The sequence below is a fragment of the Hippocampus comes genome, unplaced genomic scaffold, assembly GCF_001891065.2.
Source record: "Hippocampus comes isolate QL1 unplaced genomic scaffold, H_comes_QL1_v1.1 scaffold315, whole genome shotgun sequence".
In the NCBI taxonomy this organism is placed as follows: domain Eukaryota; kingdom Metazoa; phylum Chordata; class Actinopteri; order Syngnathiformes; family Syngnathidae; genus Hippocampus; species Hippocampus comes.
The window spans coordinates 1,916,852-1,930,821 of NW_017805539.1; the positions used below are offsets into that span (position 1 = coordinate 1,916,852).

Below are 13,970 nucleotides of genomic sequence, written 5' to 3' on the forward strand. Positions count from 1 at the left end.
TTGCTGTAACTGTGTGTGTGTGTGTGTGTGTGTGTGTGTGTGTGTGTGTGTGTGTGTGTGTGTGTGTGTGTTAAACAAAAGAGATGCACTTGCCAGTAGTTACGTCAAACAGCAGCAGCAGCAGCAGCAGCAGCAGCAGCCCAAATCCACCTGGAACCAACGTCGGACAGTCGGCTGGTTGACGAGACGAAGCCTTGGTAGCCTGGAAAGTGGATGAAGGGAGGCAAACTTTCAAGGGGCCCACGATGGAAAAGTGGCTTTAATAATACAATAATTCACCATTTGAGAACGACAGAGCCCCAAATATTACCTGGAAATAATAATAAAAAAAAAAAATTGGGGGGGTTGTGATTTTTTTTTCTTAATCCTTTGTAGATGTTGAATGTCAGAGAGATTTTATAAAGACACCTGGGAATAGTTTAAACTGTTAAAAAGATCAAAAAAAAAAAGGACATATCCTCTTTTTAAAATAAACGTTCGGAAACGCTAGCACACAAAACGGCCGTTTAGGTTTCTGCGAATACCTGATTCTACCCCTCCCCCCTACCACCCTTTTTGACCCCCCTCCAACCCTCATCTCCCTTTAAAAATCAGCAAATCCATTTTGCTCAACAGCTGCACCTCTGTAGTGCGCAGATAACGAGCCGGGCCAGGCCCGACGCGGCAGCAGATAGGCCCAAATCTGGCCCCCTTTTTTGCAAAAATGCTAATGACGACGGGAAAGGAAACACTTAGCGGGCCAAAAACAAAAAAAGGATGGACAAGAAAAAGAGACAGAGAGTGAGCGAGAGAGACAGAGACAGAGAAAGAGAGAGAGAGGGCTCTTGTAGATCTGTCACTTTCTCCGTGGACAGATATGTGCTTGTAAGTGCGCTCAACACTTGTTCCTGGTGTCTTATCTGGCGCCGCGCAGAATGCTGACCTACATTGCATCAAGCACAATGACACCACGCAAAAACATCCTCTTCTTCTCTTTTGCGCCCTCCCCCACCACCACGTCCACCACCCGCCCCTTCCCCACAGCCGCCTCCCGCCATCACCTTAAAAAAAAAAAAAAAAAAAACAGATGGATTGAGAAGGAAATGCCGGCAAATCCCGTCAACAGAAGGTATTCTTTCTCAAATAAAAGCTCAAGGCTTAAATTAAAAAAAAACAAACAAACAAACATTTCAGCGCCTTTCCTGATGTTTTATTGCGGTGGCGGGCGGGTGAGTAAATATGGAAAATATGGTGGTGGGAGAAAAAAAAAAACATGGCGGTAAATTGACATAATTGGGGGGGAAAAAGCATTTTTCACTCGGGATGACGCAAGTGTGTATGTGAATGAATTCCATTAGAGGACTGGCTTTTCCCTATTTTGCTTCGAGGTGTAACACAAAACGATTGGAATCGGAAAACGGGTTTTGATTCAAAAGACAAGCACGTTGAATCGAACCGAATCGTCCTTGAATCGTATCGCACGCCATGTATCGAGATACGCATTGGATCGCCTTTGACTGGAGAAATGCGCACCCCGTAAATTGACGCTGTTCTCCAGGTTTTTTGTTTTTTTGGGGGGGGCGACCAAGTATCTGTCGATACCGAGTACATCCAATATATCAGCAATGAATCAAAAAAAAAAAAAAAACTGTATCCAAATAGTCTCTTGATTTTTAATTTGAATAAAACTATTCCACAACATGACACCAAACAAAGTAAATACAATATTTTTATCGCATGTCTGTAACAAAGCTAGAGACCTTTTGCGGGTGCTGCGTAATGATAGATAAACTAGACCACTACAAAAATGTCAGTTCCACACAAAGTGCTCAATTTTCAGACATTAGAAGATGCATTTGCACTGTTGTCCAAAACTGCTGATATCATCCTTGTTGGGACCGATATGGATTTTTTTTTTTTTTTTACCAATGCCAAAACTTCGATCACTGAGTCACGAGCCGATAAATTTAAAACTAGAGAATGAATAAAATAACTTATTCTTTTGTCCATTAATAAACATATGAATTACAGGCAGAGCATTTCACAGTTTTTTTACGATTGAATGTCAGTATCTTTGTCTTATTTGTAACGTGTGAACATGCGATTAAAAAAAAATAAATAAATAAAACAAAAAAGTCACAAAATTGTCAACTTTAAAAGTTCAATTAAATTGACCTGTCATGTGTTCAAGTGGACGCTGAAATTTTGAAAGTAGTGCTTGTCAAAGCAAGAACCCGATTAAAGTTCTCCAGAAAACCAACACAACTTACTCGGTTTGCCCCCAAGCAAACAAGTGCAAAGTGAATGTTCCAGTTTGCTATTTATAAGTTTATTGCTCACCAAATGAAAACAAGCAGGTTATTATCCGTAAGCGACCATTATTTCCCGTCACATGACGTTCCAGTCCACGATAATTACGGGCTGGCTCCTCCACATGCTAATTGCAGATTGACTTAAATGTGTTTTGATATATGGGAGAACATATAGATGCCGCTACTGCTGCTCCCGCCGAGATTATTTTTGTTCGAGGAACGCTTCGCCATGGACACCCTTCGGGATGCGACCCCACTTTGCTGTGACGGGCAAGCTGTCTGCGTTTCTAGGCAGCAACATTACTCTTCTACTGACTCTGCTCTTCGAATGGCAGTGAAGTAGACACTTCGAGAAAAGCAAATGGATGCTTTGATCATCTAAGACAGACGCTAAACTACTGACCTGAGGTTTGTTGGTTGCAATTTGTCACATAGGAAATGTGGGTGTTAAGTATGGCAACTACCAGAGTTATAATTGTGGATTTTTCATGAGTAAGTTTTAATTTCATTTTGACTTTTTTTTTTTTTTTAAAACTTCAGTTACCTTTGAGTAGGTTTTAGAACGTGTTTGTTAGCATTTTATTATGCATCGTTTTTATTAGCTTTAGGATTAGTTTTAGTTTTTTCGGGGTATTTTTTTGTCAAGTGCAAGATAAAAAGTCACCATAAGTGAATCCAATCACATCCAATGTTGCTTTCTCCTTCATTCATATAAATACAGTTTTAATATAAATGTAAAATGCAGTTTCGAGATGCGTTTTCAAAAAGAAGTCTCCTTTGTATTTATTTCATCAACAAAAATGCTTCTTTTTAACACTGGTGTTTTTGTTAACTACAGCAACCTTGTCAAGCACTAAACTGTGCTTGCGCATCGAGATCCGTAGGGTAAGTCCAGCCTGATTTTTTTCTTTCTACATTTTCATTGCCCTTGTGAATTATATGATTGTCTGCCTCTATGGCAGGGGTGTCAAATTTATTTTTGTCGCAGGCTACTTTTGAGTCTTCCCTCGGAGGGCCGTTATGACACAAAAACGTTTTGCATTATCGCATTATTACTTTTATGGAAAACAAAATTACTGCAAAATCTCAACGTCATTTATTACTCATGACAATTTGACATTTTGGTACATTTCTTAGCAAGGATCGTGCAAGTTGACACACGTGATTTTCTTTCGGGGGCGGGGGAGACATTAAATAATGTGGTGGGCCGGATCTGGCCCCCGGACCTTGAGTTGGACACCAGTGCTCTATGGGCTTGTAAAATAGACTTTGAGAGCTGGTGGGGCCATCTTTGTTGAAAGCGCTTGTGCAGCTTAAAAAAATTTGGAAACATATCACGGAGACCAGGAATTCCAAAACTGTGAGGTGGAGATGTTGAAGGGGGGGAAAGCGTGGTTTAAAAAAGTTCGGGAAGACCTCTGAGCTTGCGCAGATGACTCACAGTGTAGAACGACGAGGAGTGGCTTTCCACACAATGAGCCTTAATGCTGTACGGAAACGTCCGGAGAAAGCAAGCGAACGAGACGGCGTGAAAAAGTTTGTGCCACCAGCTCGCTGTCGACTCATTAATCGCTGATTGGCATTGACGAGGAGTTAAACGCAACGGTGGAGGAGCAAAAAAAAAAATATATTTAAAGACGAAAAAAAAAAGGCTTCCCTGGCACAGGTGCTGGCTTGATGAATAACCACTTTAATTAGCCTTATTCAATCATTCTGCTACTTCTTTGCACCGCCACTACTCTGGTATGGCATTATCCTCTTGTTGTCGCCGCCGCTCCACAAACGCCTATCAGAGGTGTTTAAGAGGCGTTCTACCTGCTCGCCGCTCTCCTGTCATTTCACCTCGCAGGTTTGTCAAAGGGAAGAAAAGACAACACTTGAATGGCTGCCGGCGAGGTCGACACACTTGAGGTGGAGGAGGCGCGCTGCCGCCTTTCAAGGGAAACATCTGTGGGGTGAGCGGAGGGGAAAGTGGGCGTCGGTGCACCTGCTTTGAGGCTCCACAATGTCTTATTATTAGAGCCTGAGAAGGAAGACACAGGAAGTCGGCAGACTTTAACGTCGATATTGTGGAGCCATGTTGGTCAATCGTAGGGTGCTCAATGCAAACTCGGCTGAGAGACAAAGCCGGTTTTTTAAAAATTACTTTTTGACAAGAGTAGTGAAAACATGCTCCTGCAGAATAGCGCACAACAAACGCCACTACATTATGGAAGATAAAAGTAATTAAAATAAATACAAACTCAATAAAAACATCAAGGCTGCACTAACCAACTTTGGTGTCAAGTACGGGACCACAAAAAATCATCTTTCGGGCCACAAATGGCCCCCGAGCATCATGTTTGAGAACTTGGGCTTCCAGAACCAATTTTTTTAATTTTGTTTTTGTTTTTAAGCCGAAATCTTGGTCATTTCCAAGAGACCTTTAAAGACAACCTTGTCCAAACTCTTACCGGGTTTGAAGTGACGAATCACCATAAAATACATTTTAAACCCTTTCAGGTACAGCGGGTACTACAGTGGACAGCGGATCATGTTATCGGGTTACAGGCGCCGTGAAAGGGTTAATAATATCGCTCCCATAGCAACGTGACACTGATTGAGAGTCCATAAACGGAGCATGACCCCCACCCCCCCCATCCTGTGCACTGAGCATTGGCTTTTCACACTCAATGACCGCACGGCGTAGCCCCCACCGACCTGATCCAACTCCTCAACCCACCTGACCACCTCAGGACTCCACAGATAGCGGATGTTCTTAAAAAAAAAAAAAAATAAAAATGGATGAAAACCTCTCTTTGGTTGATTTTTATCAACTGACTGGATTTGATTGATTTTTCTTTTCCCCTCTCTTTTCTATTGTTTGATCGTATTGCTGTTTATTGTTGGCTGTATTGTGTACTTGGAGATTTGTTCACTAAATGTAAAGTGCTTTATGAATAGAGGGTATTTTTATTTGTTACGCATGTCCGTCAGGAGTAGAAAAAAAAAGACCCTCCCTTCAGAGAAGACCTTGTTGGCTGGGGAGCACAAATTGTAAATTGAAGAGGGGAAAAAAAATGAAATGTGTACCTTGGCACCACAAAATATGGGAGGATTATCTACCAAGAATAGATCCACAGAAAGGAGTTTTTCATCCTTGAGTATTTATTTTTCAGATAACTTCCTGGGGGGGTGGGGGGGGGATCCCATTTCAGGTTTCCTGTCATCTGATTTTGATTTTGCACTTATTATTTGGAATTAGGATTTTTTTAAATGCAGTTTAGTTATGTGGAGACATAATTTGTAGCAGGCAAGGATGGAATGGCTGCTGAAAAAGAATGTGATTTAATTTATTTATCGGGGCAAAAATATTGGGACATGGATTTTAATCAATGGCTCAATCACAGAGAGGAGCAACGTCGGCCTACCTCCTGGACTGGTCACCTGCCAAACTCATGGCTCATATAGACAAATATACCATTCACACTCAAATTCAGATAACTTAATTTAATGCCCTGACCTTATCCACTGAGTGTCACATACAAAAAAAAATGGAGAGAATACTTTTGCCCAAATAGCGTACTGTATTTTTCAACAGCTAATGCCTTTCTTGGCATTAAAAGTAGAAATAAAACCTGTCGTTTCCCCCTGGGAAGCTGGTGGCACAACAACATTGCAAGATTTGAGTGGATTGACACAAAACAAACAAGGTGAATTTCTTTGGAAGGAGGGAGAGGGGACGGGGTGCGCCCGCCGACAACTGGGACTCCCCCGGGAGCACAAATAGAGATGTTAGCACTCCAAAGAGAGAAGCAGGCAGTGTCACCGCTTTTCATGTTGGCGAGAGACAGAAAGATGATTCTTCTACGACTGCGTCACCTGTCATGATGATACAACAAGTCGCTGTCCCGTTTAGTTTTTCCCTATTGGAAATATTGAAAGCATCTTTTCAAACCTCGAGCCAGTATAGTTATGAATGGTTGTAATTTAATTTTTTAATGACTAAAAAAAATAAATAAAATAATAATCCATTCAAAAAAAAAATCTGATAGACATGCATGCATTAATCTGTAAATTCCATTAAACTGTATGTTTCACGGTTGCATAATTCCTTTTTTTTTGTTTTTTAAATCCCAAAACGAAAATGAGCTTTATTTCAAGTGCATCACCATGAGTCTTTTTTTGGGGGTGGAGGGTTGGTCGGGTTTTAGTTGAGCATCAGTCAATTGGCGACCTCCCGTTTGGCCAAATGTTAACGGGACTGCATTTGAGGTGAACAAAAAGAGAGATGTGCTTTTATCAAGTCAGGGATGCTTCACTCACTTTGTGTTGCAGACTGATAACACACACACACACACACACACACACACACACTATCAGCACGTTTGATGTCATCTGGACCCTCCCTGACCCCGGACCTTCGCCCTCGAGTCTCCACGGGTTCCCCAACAAGAGTCGATGGCGTTTTGTAGAAACGTGGTCGTCACACATCTTCACTTCAATTGTAGCCAACAACCACCGAGGCGGGCAGATCGTTATGTTCTCATTCTGTTTGGTTTAAATGTCGTTTAGATCCGATTGCTTCTGGCCCATTGTGCAAATGGAAGGAGAGAACGCACCCCAAAAAATGATTTGTTTTCGAACTTAGCACATGATGAACAATGATGTGAACCAAAAAAACTCATCTCAAATGTTCCGACGGTGGGACGCTTGACTGCCACTAAAATTTATTTGGAGATTTAGCTGAGAAGCTTTCACACCATGTTTAGTCCCACCAGCACTAAAAGCGTGCAGGGGTAACCAAAGTATTTTTCCTCTATTCTTTTATCTGGTCCACCGAGCATTTACATCAAGTTAATTTTGCCAGTACTGTGGTAGCTCTACTTACGAACGTTTCTTCATACGAAATTTTCAAGTTACAAAACGCCTCAACAGGAAAATATTACCTCTTGTTCCAAAAGAAATTTCAAGATACAAACGGTAAAAATACAGTCTGGCCTGTTCCTCGCAGCTCCGAGTTTCCTAAACGCAACATACTGATAGCTGCTCTGCCATTGGCTACACCCGAGCATCATCGTGGCATCCCATTGGCTAAGAGGGACCTCTACCGGATGTGTCTATGTGTGTCGATAGATAGATCTGTCTCAAACGAACGGAAGGTATTTCGCCATTTTAGGGTCTCCCTCGCTAGCATGCCACCAACCCAAGACCAAAATGAAAACTTCCCATTCAAGGGCTCCAATAACAAAAAAAAAACCACATCATATATTCTATATAGAACCTCCTTAGAACAGCTAACATGACTCGACAACAATGAGCATAACAATGACTTCAAGTAGGAAAATTAGTCACGAACTAGTATGGGGTCTGGAGCCATGGGTTCGGTTTTCAAATTAGGGTTTTAAAGCTTGGGTTAGGCTTTCAATTCAGGGTGTGTGCGACAAACTTGAGTTAGGAATCCAAATTAGGGCTCCAAAATGGTTTCTATCGTGAGTTATGATTTCAAATGAGGGTTTCAAGCTTTTGTTGGGGTTGCAATCTTGAGCTACATTCAAATTCCGGATACAAGCGTGCGATAGGGATTCAGGCTTGAATTAAGGTTTCAAATGAGGGTTTTGAGCTTGGGTCAAGGTTACAATCTTGAGTTACGGTTTCACACTTGGTTTCGGCTTTCAAATTGGCGTTTCCAGCTTGCCTTTGGGTTTCCGGTTTGAGTTGGGGTATCAAATTCGGGTTTCAATTTTTTGATTTAGGCTTTAAATTAGGGTTTCAAGATTTCCAATTATGCTTTTTGAAGCTTGATTTGGGCTCTCACGCCAGGGTTTATTTGTTGGGCTTGGGCTACCTTCATGCAGGCTGAAAAGCGGAAGCTTTTGTGTCCTCTTCCCCTGATGGCGCCGCGGCGAGGCACAGCGCGGCGCGCGCGAAGGTCTATTAGTTTAGTAATTGCTGGCCGATTAGCAGACGCGGCGCTTGGCAGGGCCCGGAGGCCCGCACGCTCCCTGGAAGGAGAAGCACCTCCTGGAGGATCCTGATACAATACAGCCGCCTGGCCGCCATACATCCTGCTCGTCCTCCCCTCGTGGGTCGCCGCCTCCATCAATCCTCCGCTGCCTGTCTGGACGCCCACCAGCTGGCTTCATTACGGCCTCATCCTCCTCATCTTCCTCCGCTTCCTCCTCTGTCATCCGCCACATTTTCGCGCCGTTTTTATCTTGGGCGCTGGTCCCACCTTCGGACCCTCATGCGGGCTTTCTTGCCACGCAACCGGTGGCTAATGAAAAGAAGCCAAATGGCCATTGCGGTGATTTGTTCGTGAATGCTCCTTTTTTTTAAAGGCAAGGTCAAAAACTTTCTTAGCACGTATGATGCACCCCAACAAGTCGAAACACTGTATTCTAATAAAGTGGCACCTCTATTTACGCAATTAATTGGCTCTGGAACAAATGTCTTAACTCGAAAATGTGAGTAGAGACGCGTTTTCCATGTAAATGGCCTAATCCGTTCCAAGCCCCGCAAAATTCAGACAGAAATGTTTTCTAAAGCATAAAAATGCATCAAAATATGGAACAAATACATCAAAATATGGAACAAATGCATGTTACAGTTACTTAACGTTACCCTAACCGAAAGCCCGAAACACGGCTTGAAACTCAAACTCTGTCTTGGATTAGCCTTTTAAACGTCACAGTGACCCTCAAAAAGCATCACATATTTCTACTAACACTAAAAAAAAACTACGAAAGTATTTTCCAGCACTGCAATAATGTCGAGCGGCATGAGAGCGCGCCGATGGCTACTCGCTTCGTTCCTTTTCATTCATCTTTGCGTCCTTGCTGGCTCGCACACACCAAACACAAAGTTTTGAACTTGTACAAGCCTCCTGATCACAGAGTTAAATTGTGACGCTAATCAGCAGGCGTCCTGATCCACTCACTTTGCCTAATCTGTGTAAATCCAGATTAAAGCTGCCATTATGACACCAGTCAAACAGTATTTTTTTTTCCTTCCCCCGCCACCACCGCCACTGTGTCTGTGTTTGATGGAGCTTCTGCAGTTGGATGGCGGACGAGTCACAGCTGACTTAGTCACCCTGCCTTTTCCCGTTTGTCATTATTTGCTTTGGAGGGAAGACGGGAACTGGATAGCAGACCGCAGATGGTCCTGTTGATTGTTTCTTGATAGGCCGTCACTGATAGGCAGATGGCACGAAAGGGATGGAAAGTGGAAGTCTTCTACAATGTCTTGATGCAGATATAAAAAAAAAAAAAAAAACGTATTTGATAGCCTTAATGTCCATGTCATGGCCCTTGGATGAATAACCAATAACGCTTTGTCCTCAATAGTAAGACAATACGACCCTTTTATATTTAATGCTTACAATATTATACTAACAGTAACTGCATATTCACAGCTGAACTATTTAACGGATGCCAGAAAGGTCAAAACACGGCCATGGAGCTCTTTTTTTGCCAGATACAGAAAAACGTCTAATCTTTCCAAAATGGTTCCAAGTCCGATACGGTCTTGCCCACCCCAACGCAAGAGGGTGGTTCTGTTTTGCCCATGTGACAATCTGTGAGTCAATCGCCTTAACTGGTTTCAACTGCTAAGTGTGCAAGTGTGCAGATAAAACTGTGAAATTTAGCCCAGCCTGAGAACTTTAATTTGAAACCCTAACCTAGGAAGATTGTAACAATAACACTGCTCCAAAACCCTAATGCTCGGTGCAGGTGTCAAAGTCAAGGTCCGGGGGCCAGATCTGGCCCGCCACATCATTTTATGTGGCCCGTGAAAGCAAATCAAACATGTCAACTTTCACGATGCTTGCTAAAATCTGAACCATCATTTCAAATTGTCATATCTAATCCGTAACAACAATATTTGAACAACAATGTTTGAACAAGCCATTCTGATTTCAAAACAAGTTATCCATCAATATGTTGTTCCGTGTGTATGGAATATGTGGAGGTGATTAAACATTTGGTTTGACAAAATACACAGTCATAACGTCCCTCCAAGGGAAACCTTAACGACAATGTGGCTCGCGACAAAAATGAGTTTGACAGCCCTGCCCTAACACACTGAATTGAAACCCGAACCATAGTTTAGAACCTAGAGACAGCCTTCAAACCAATTTTTTTTCAACTGAAGTTGATCAGCTATTGCGTCACCTTTTTGGGCTGGGGTACTTTACTGTGTGTGTGTGTTGACATCACGCTCCGGTGCGCACACCTTCATAAATAATAACTGAAACTTTGCCGCACCTCTCCGTCTGTGTTGTTGACCCCCAGTGCGATTCACCTTCAAGTTTGAAGCCATGCTACAGCGTCACTGCATGTACAATTACTTCACAACGATGTTACACGGATTGCTTCTTGCAATTTCGGACACCTGCAATTCCATTTTGCCATTACGTGTTAGCATTGAAATCGCAGACTTGTAGGCAGAGTTGTGTGGTTCTTTGAAACACCCCGTGTGTTATTGTCTCCATTTTATATTTAGTTTGGTAGAGAACTTCAACTGATCAGGTCACTCCTCTTGAGGCCCTTCTGCATTTTGTTTGACTCATTTTCTAAAACACACTGCTGTCTCTGTGAACGTGCTATCATGTACGAGCGTCTGCGCTTGAGTGTGCGGTATGTCTGTGTGCATTACAGCAGTATGTTGCGTTTTATTTTTCTGCGTCTTTAGCTTTGACAACACAAAGACGACGAAGGAAAAACAAGACGTGCCGGAGACATAGATTTAATATCCTCGTCTGCAACAAGGCAGCGTCTTGATGCAATAATCTCAAATTAAATCATGAATAATGGAATGGGGCGGGGGGGGCCAAAGTCATGAAGAGGAATTAATAATTCAATAGATAAATAATTTACCAAATAATCAAATACATAAATAATGACGTCCACCATAAAGAATGCGATGAAATCTTTGCAGGCAGGCAGCCTAGGAAAAATTAAAATACACAAAATAAATAAATAAATATAGTGTATTCCTATTACGTGTACGTGATATCGAGTGAGAAATAGCTTTGCGCTGAAGTCGTACGCGTTATTTGACAAGTGGAAATTAATGTTAGATGGATCACTGCATGCGTAAACGCACACACGTGCATTCAAAATAATTTCCACATGCTGTCATGTGACACATGTCGCGATGAAATGGCTCATTTAGGATTACATCTACTCCATCTATCATGTCTCCATAAATATACAGCATGCAACTGCACTGTATGCAGTCGCTTCATCAGAAACACGCTCGGACTAATGAGATTACAAAACAATGCTTGGATGATGAATTCGATCATGTTCACTTTTGATTCATATTATTTATTATTGAAGTTTGCTGGAAGAGGGTAAACTGGACTGTATCGGGTTTCTAATACCGTGGTTACATGACCTAAGTCCAATATTAGGCACATAAAGGAATGTTATTAGATTTGGTTTATACCTGTCGTCCGGGGATCGGCAACCTGCGGCTCCAGAACCGCATGTGGCTCTTTAGCGCCGCCCTCGTGGCTCCCTGCAGCGTTTTGAAAAATGTTTGAAAATGGAAAAAGATGGAGGACAAATATATGTTTTGTTTTATATGGTTTCTGTAAGAGGACAAACATGACACAAACATTCTTAACGTTTTCCAATGCTGTAAAAATGTGTAGAATAAATATTCAATTTCAACATTTTAACATTCGCATCATAACCTGTGACACATTTTCTCTTCTTAGCAGGGTGGGTGCCTGGCAGGTGGCTGTTTAAAAAAAAAAAAAAAAAAAATCATGATGGCATCCGTGTGTAAGTGCGTGCGTATACGCTCATGTGCGCTAACGGATCGATCGCGGGAGGTTGGTTGATCGAAAAGTAGATCTTTGGTCAAAAACAGTTGGGCACCCCTGCGCTACAGGATGCACTGCAGGGGAAAAAAAAACCTTATAATCATGAAGGCTCATTGTGTATTTGTAGGCATCTTAATTATTTTGATCGTCGGCTAATATAGATACATACAGCATGTGTTGCCTTCATTGTAAGGCTTATATAAGGCGTTTAATTTTTTGCGGCTCCAGACATTTTCGTTTTTTTTTTGTTTTGGGGGTTTTTTTTTGGTCCAATATGGCTCAACATTTTGGATTGCCGACCCCTGGCTTAGTCCAACATTCCTAATCTATATATCTGACTCAATGTTCGTAGTCCGAACCTTCCATCCTTAGTCCAACAATCCCAAGTCCAAGCATCTCTCTGTAGTCCTACGTTCCCGGTCTTAACCTTGTAATCCTGAGTGCACTTTTTCACGGCACTGCAACTATACATCCTTTCATCTCTGTCTACTCGCTTTTAGTCTTCCATCGTTGTCCTGTGAGTAACAAAAGGCTACGTGTTGTCCAGTGCTTGTTATAGAAACAGATAAGGCGGTGACATCCGGAATGCGACACCTTAACGCTCATCCCGGGAACATGATTGGCTTCCTGGGGACTCTAAACGACAATTATCTTTGTCACAGCTGCCTCGGGAGTGTTATCTATATTCACACACCTCTTCCCTCTCGATGCGACATGACAGCTCCCCTTTAGTTCCCCGACTTGCCGTTTGGTAGTCCTGAAGTGCTAAGGAGATGTCGGACGATTTGAATTCGAGTGTCAATAAACCCACGCCAGGCTTTTTTTTTTTTTTTTTTTTAATGGTAAACCATCCAGCCTCCTTTGATGCAGAGATTATGTTCACAGTTTGCCGGAACAAACCCGCTATAGGTGAAAATCTGCGATATAGAGAGACCATATTCAAACGAGTTTGGGATAGTTTGACCCCAATCACGCACACATATAACACATTTAAATGCACTTTCTTCAAGTATTCCTGAAAACCCGATCTTGATGTAGCGCTCGCTGTCAAGAAATGGGAGAGTATTGTAGACCATGACTAAATTCCAGTTTGCCTGCAGATTGTTATTAAAAAAAAAAAAAAGCTTCGAAAACCTGCAATATAGTGGGGGCATGAACGATGCATCGCAATGGCGCGGGTAAACACTGTTTCCATTTGTATAAGCGGCAGGCAAATTGATTTCCTGCCCGAGTGGCACACCCCGGCTGTTATTTACATTTTAAAGGCACTTTCTTTCAAGCGCACATTGTTCATGCAGCGAAGAGGCGAAAGCAACGGTGGGACAAGTTTGCCACGCTCACCACAAAAACGTCACCACACGTCGGAAAATAAAAGCGACGGAAGAAAACAGCAGTGAGGCTATAATCAAATAAGACGTCGCTAAGCGGATTTCTGCTTTGAGTGGCGTGCGTGTTCACATGAAGTCAGGCATCCCGACATCATCGATCATCAAACAACTGAGCAATTTTGTGAAATTGATCCACTATTGCTATGGGTACGAGGTTAGGACTGGGAATGAAGTAACGTATATTCCGGACTAGACTCGTACATCCCATCCCTTTCCTCCTAGTTTGGCCGGAGGTGCGACTTATACTCTGGTGTGTGAAATGATGACCACATATATATACCTCTACTTACGAAAGTAATAGGTTCTGGAAGAAATTTCTTTACTCGAAAATTTAATCAGTACAGACGCGTTTTCCATGCTCAAATCCGTTCCAAGCACCAACGCCCCCCCCCCCAACAAAAAATTCAGACATAAATGTTTTCTAAAGCATAAAAATGCATCAAAATATGTAACGAATACATGTTACAATTAGAT

At 42.3% G+C, this 13,970-nt stretch overlaps 1 long non-coding RNA gene across 1 annotated transcript in view; it reads right to left on the reverse strand.

The window, feature by feature from the left end:
• Positions 1–58: 58 nt before the first annotated feature.
• Positions 59–13,970, reverse strand: part of LOC109520996 (uncharacterized) — a 58,226-nt gene continuing 44,314 nt past the window's right edge. Inside the window, exon 3 of the long non-coding RNA XR_002169267.1 lies at positions 59–202. This is a non-coding gene — a long non-coding RNA (uncharacterized LOC109520996). The remainder of the gene's footprint in view (positions 203–13,970) is intronic.